This window comes from Lontra canadensis, unplaced genomic scaffold (assembly GCF_010015895.1).
Source record: "Lontra canadensis isolate GAN:19392208 unplaced genomic scaffold, GSC_riverotter_1.0 scaffold97, whole genome shotgun sequence".
NCBI lineage: Eukaryota > Metazoa > Chordata > Mammalia > Carnivora > Mustelidae > Lontra > Lontra canadensis.
Window position 1 is genome coordinate 5,975,369 of NW_022631091.1, and position 6,421 is coordinate 5,981,789.

A 6,421-nucleotide genomic window follows, 5' to 3' on the forward strand; every position below is an offset into this window, starting at 1 on the left:
GGAAAAACGTTAGCCTTTGCGTCCTTCTCCCTCCTGCTCTGAGACTGCACTTGATGTCACCGGCATTTCTGCGTTGGGAATGTGGGTCGCTGTGGTATCGCACTGACTACGGCCACAGCCGAGCTTTTCTTCCTTTTACACGACCCTGAAAACAGACTCTTCGGTGAGCTTCACGCATACCTCCGAACCCCTGTATCAGATTTTCCATCCTGCTTTCATCAGGAGTGAATCACTTCCAAAATGGAAATGAGGCCAGGAGCTGCGGACCCGCCAGGTGGCTCAGCGGGGCCCCGACCCAGCGCGCAGACACCCAGAGCTGACATCCGTCTCCTCGAAAGCAGGCTCTGCCTGCGACATCCAGCCAGTCCAGCCGCCGCGGGGGCCTGGAGGGGCCGCGCTAACCCGCATCTGAGGACGCCGGCCCCCTCTCCTGGGGGCTCCCCGTGCCTGTGTCTGCCCACACCCAGGCCTCCAGCTTTCAGCCTCGCCCGGCTGGTCCCCGTCTGCAAGGCTGCGCCCCCCGTGATCTGGACGTTCGGTTCCTCCACTGTTGTGGGATTTAAGGATCAATGTACGCATCCCCTTCCCCCACTCAGCTCCAAGACTGCATCTGAGGGACTTGCCATGTCTTTCCCGGGAACGGTGGGACGCTGCGCAGAACCCATTTGTTTTTGCCATGACCTCGCCTTTTCTTTCTCTTTTCTTTTCTGCTTTCCTTCTTTCTTTTTCTTTTTTTTTTTTTTTGGCTATTACTCAAAACAAACTCTTCAGTTGTGTCGTGTCCCCCCAGAAAGATGTGTCCAAGTCCTAAGCCCCGGGGCTTGCGACGGACTTTATAGAGGGTTTTTGCAGAGGGGATCAAGTTCAGATGAGGGCATTGGGGTGGCCTGGGCACAACATGACTGGGTCCTTGTAAGAAGAGCGGAAGACACACACACGGACGTGCGTGCACACACGCGCAATATGGACACACGCGCACACATGGACACGCATGCACACATGGACACGCACACACATGCACATGTGCACACACGCACACATCGACACAAGTGCACGCACACACATGGACACGCACGCATGTGCACGTGCACACACACGTGCACACGCACACACATGCACATGCACGCACGCACACATGGACCCACACGCACACATACACACGCACACATGTGCACGCACACACGTGCGCATGGACACACATGGACACACACCCACGCACACACACACAGAGGATCACCACATGCAGACACCCCCCCCCAGCTCAGAGAGGGCGTGGCCCCGCCCACACCTTGATTTTGAACTTCTGGCCCCGGAACTGTGAGGGGATGCGCGGCTGCCGTGTTGAGTCGCACGGTCTGAAGTGCTTGGGCGCGGCCGTGCTGGGCCGAGGGCACTAGCTGTGCGCAGGGCGGGCTGTTCCTACCTCCCCCAATCCCCAAGCTGCCTCCACTGCTCTCAGGCCCCTCCTGGTGGGTGGGGCTGTGAGTCAGAGCTGAGTGTCCCTCCCTTTGTCACAAGGAAAAAGCTGGGGAAAGGGTAAATCAATGACTTCCCTTGAGCCCAGCAGGTAAGTGGGTCGCAGGCAACCACCCAAGCAAAGCTTGGATGCTCTTCGCCTGTGCCGTCTGGGTACTCCTACGCATCCCTCAAAACCCTCCTGAGAGCTGCCTCTGACGCCAATGAAGGTCGTCATTCTTCCCCAGCACTGAGGCTCCTGACATGGACTTTTGATGGTAAAGGTCCTTTGTGCATATTGACTTCGTTTTTGTTTGTTTGAAGATTTTATTCATTTATTTGTCTGAGAGAAAGAGCACACAAGTAGGGGGAGCAGCAGAGGGAGAGGGAGAAGCAGGCTCCCCGCTGAGCAGGGAGCAGATGCCGGGCTTGGTCCCAGGACCCTGGGATCCTGACCTGAGCCAAAGGCAGACGCTTAATCACTGAGACCCCCAGGCGCCCTGGGTGTTGACTTTGGATAAGAGGCCTCATTTTCAGGGGCTCTGCAGCCACGCAGACCTGGTTCCCTGCCGGCTCATGGCTTGCAGGCTTCCCGGAGGCAGTGAGCATAAGGGCCTCGGCACAGGGCTCAGCCCAGAAACCATGACCACTTACACCCATCGGAGGCCTGCTGGCGGACCGGAGTTGCGGTCCAGACCCCAGGCTCTCAGGACACGGTCAGGCTCGGTACGCTTCGAAGGACCAATCAAGTAATTAGTGCTGCGGTCGTTTAGCAAGGATGGTCATATCTGCAGACAAGATTGGGACTGTGGGTGGGTTCACAGACACCTTGTCTCCCACCTTGCTGTAGAAGCTAAGGCGTATTCTTTGATGAGGACTGTTGGGTTTTCTGCGGCCCAGGCCGGCCCTCCTAACGTGCCCTCGTCCCAGGGACAGACGGTGTTCACAGGGGAGCCGTGCACACACACCCCTGTGACTGGGACACCAAGTCTGCTTCAACCTAACCTGGAGATGGAAATAAAAAATACAAGGTGTTCACAGAACAAATTTTTTAAGAGCTCAAAAGCTTTAAATGATTTTTTTAAATTTATGCTAATGGCATTTCCATGAATTCGAGCTGTCATGGCTGTTCAGAGCATGTGGCTCTGCTGTGTGGACATGGGGTGTCACCTCTGCTGCTGGGGTCTGTGACCTCATCCAGTAAGTCAGGAACCAGTGGGTCCTGTGCAAACCGGAAGCTGAGCGGCCATTCTGGCCGGAGTCTGAGGGGTCCTCCTCCATGAGGCATCAGGCTGACTTCAGGGAGGCCCCTCGCCTTCTCCAGACCCTCCGCCAGGACAGGAGGGCACTCACAAGATTCTAGCTTTGTCACTGCAGCCCGGCATCCTTGCGCGGTGAGGGACTGTCCGAAACGCTCCGTCTCCAGCGAATCCTAGAATCCTGGAGGCAGAGTCTCAGGGTGGGAAGGAAACTGAAGGTTGAACTCGTCTGATCAAAGCAAGCTCCCATGACTGAGAGTTCCACTGCCCTTGCCTGCCTCTACCTCCCTGCTTTGCCTGGAGACCTTTGGGGCAGAGCCTTCCCTCAGAGGGGGTGGGGGGCTGTCGGGGCCATCTCTGCAACCCTGAGTTACAGGCCTGTCTGGCTCATCTCGCCCCTGGGGCCTCTGCAGGTCTCTCAAACCATGACCTGCTGGACCTTCGGGTCAGTTCAGGGGGGCCCACATCCCAGGCTTCGTGTTTCATCCGTGTCCCCTTAATGCGTCCTCTTCCTGCCCCACGTGGTATTTCTTTTCAGTGTTTGAAATAGTTGTAAGCTCATAGGAGGTTGACAGCCACGTAGAGGGCGTTCTCATGAGCTTCTCGTGCCTCCTCCAAGGGCGAGCCTAGCAGAGCCACGGCGCGGTGTCCCACCCAGAAGCTCCTGGAGCTGCCAGCTCCAGTTTATTCTGACCTCGCTAGTGGCGCACACGCGCCTGTAGTTCCATGCAATTGCCCCCACCCCGCCAAATAGCCTTCGTTCTTGCACTATCCCGGGCCCCTGGCGTCACCATGGAGAAGGTGAACCTGCGCCCCTTGCCCACTTCCGTGCAATTTATCGCACGTGCAGATTCATGCCTGTCATCCCAGTCGTGAGAACGGCTCCATCCCCACGCGGCTCCTTCATGCCGACGCTGTGGCCACACCTCCTTCCCCATCCTTCCCTCCGGGCAAGCACCAGTCTGTTCCCGTCTCTGTAATCCTGTTTTATCAAGAGCGTTACACGAGTGAGATGATACCACAGTCGACCTCCCTAGATGGGCTTTTCCATTCGGCAGGACTCTTTCGAGATCTCTCGAACCTGTATGCGCCCGAGAGTTCGTTCCTCCGACGGCTGCCTGCTGTCCCACAGGGCGGGGAGCCATGTCACTCCAACATTCATCTCGGAAAGGTGCTTGGATTGCTTGCTGTTTGGGGTTATTGTGAATAAAGCTTCCGAGAAGGTTCGTAGGAACTAGGTTTCGTTTCTCTGAGATAAATCTCCGAGAGTGTGATTGCTCCGCCAATTGACAAGTGCACCTTTAGTTTTGGTTTTAAGAGACTGTCAAACTGTTTTCCAGAGTGGCCGCGGCATTCTGTATTCCCGTCAGTAACTTGGGAGCAGTTTCGTTTCCCCCCAGCCATGCCAGCAAATGGTCTTCTCATTGTGTCTTATCTTGGCTGTTCTGATGACGGGTCACATGGCTTCCGTCCGCCCTCCCCTCATGTGGATGTAATTGAAGGTCCTTTCATATGCTTATTTGCCATCTGCGCGTCCTCTATGGTGAAATGTCCGTTCCTGTCTTTACCCCATTTGCTAATTCAATTGTTTGGTTTTTGCCGTTGAGTTTTGAGTTCTTCATATTTTGTAGATAGAAAATCTATTGGAGGGGCGCCTGGGTGGCTCAGCGGGTTAAAGCCTCTGCCTTTGGCTCAGGTCATGATCTCAGGGTCCTGGGATCGAGCCCCGCATCGGGCTCTCTGCTCAGCGGGGAGCCTGCTTCCTCCTCTCTCTCTGCCTTCTTGTGATCTCTGTCTGCCAAATAAATAAATTAAAAAAAAAAAAAGAAAAGAAAGAAAGAAAATCTATTGGATACCTAGTTTGCAAATAATTAATTCTAATCAGTAGATTGTCTTTCCATCCTCTTCAATCACAACCTTTTGCATAAAGAAAGTTTTTAATATTGATGAGATCTCATTTACCAATTTCTGTTTTATAAGTTATGCTCTTGGTCCCTACCCTGAGCCTGCTGCGGATTCTTTCCTGTTTTCTTCAAAAAATTTTGTGGCTTTACACTCAACCTTGTATGAAGCGTGTCAAGGTTCATTTTCTCCCTAGAGATGTCCACTTGTCCCAGAACCCTTTGTTCGAAAGGCGGTCATTCCCCCACTGAACTTCTTTTGCAACTTTGCCGAATCTCAGGCGGTCATGCTTGTGTGGGTGTGTTTCTGGGTTCTGGGTTCTCCGCCGTGGACCCATTCTCTCCCGGGCGCTGCTCTGTCCTAATTGCTCCAGCTACACAATTAGCCTGAATGTCCGGTAGCTTCCTCCCATTTTAGTTCTCTTTCAAAAAATGGTTTAGCTATTCTAGGTCCTTTTCATTTTCATGTAAGTTTTTAAATAAGCTTGTTTACGTCTACAATCCTCCCCCCCAAAAAAAAAACATGCCTGGATCTGCATAGGATCTGTAGGTCCATTTGGGAACTGACGTCTTTATTACGTTGACTTCAGGTCACGAACGTGGCAAACCCTGCAGCGCCTCACATCGCCTTTGGCGTGTCTTCCCCCATGGTTTCCTGACATCCAGCATGTCACGCTGCGTGTTTTGTTCCACGGATGTCTGGATGCTCCTTCCCTGGAGCAGTAAGTGGCATTGTTTTTAATTTCCGCTTCCACATGATGGCCGCCTGCCTGTGCAAGGCGGTTGACCTGTGAGATCTCACGCCCTGAATCCTTGCTGAGCTCACCTGTAAGGGCTCAGAGCTTCGTCGTGGATCCCTTGGGATCCGTCACGTAGGTGATCTTGTCATATGCAAGTAGAGGCTCTTCCTTTTCTGTCCATATGTGGTTTTTTTTTCTTGCCTTATTGCTTTAGCACCAGCTTCCAGTACTGCCTCGAGCGGGAAGCCCTCCTCACCTTCTGCCCAACCTGGGGGGAGTCACCATTTCTTCGCCATTAGGCCCAGGGCAAGCTATGAGGTTCCTGTCCTGTTTTGCATACTGTGGTCATTTCCTTTTGCTTCTTTAAAAATCACCACAAACTTAGCAGCTCAAAACAACGCAGACGAGAACTTCGGTGGTTCTGAAATCAGGAGGCCAGGGCCAGGGTGTGTTCAGGGCGCATTCCCTCTGGAGGCTCGGCGACGGCCCACGGCCGGGTGTCTGCAGTGACCTTGGGAAAGGGTGAAACTGTGCTGCTTTTCAGCATGGATGCAGCAGCTCTTTTTCTGAGCAAATAAAGCCTCATCTGCTCTGAGGCATTCTGGGAGATCTACGGGTATCTCAGTGCAGAATGTTTGCAATGGGGCCTTAGGAGGATCCAGGCTGTGGCTTCCTACAGATCTCCCCATGGAGCAAGCACACTGCTCCCCAGCATATTCCCCCGACTTGTAGCAGACACACTGAGGAGGGGAAGAGTAAGGAACTCTGTCTCTGGCCTCCACCGTACCCTTACCTTCGCAAGGTCACACACTCTGTTGTCGACCGTCCGAAGTCCGTCTCCTCAACGGTGAAGGATGTGAGGTTCCCTCCTTCCTCTTCCCTCTTCCTCTTTGTCCTCTGAGCTCCTGCTGAACCGGTGGATCAGGGTCTGTCCACTTGCTCACCCCAGTGGACTCCCGTTGCTGGGCGTGCAGCTTCCCACCCCATTCTCAGCCACAGGCTGCAGCCCCAGCAGGAGCAGCTTGGGGCTGGACAGAGGAAATGGGCTTCGGGAGCTTTTCCAGGA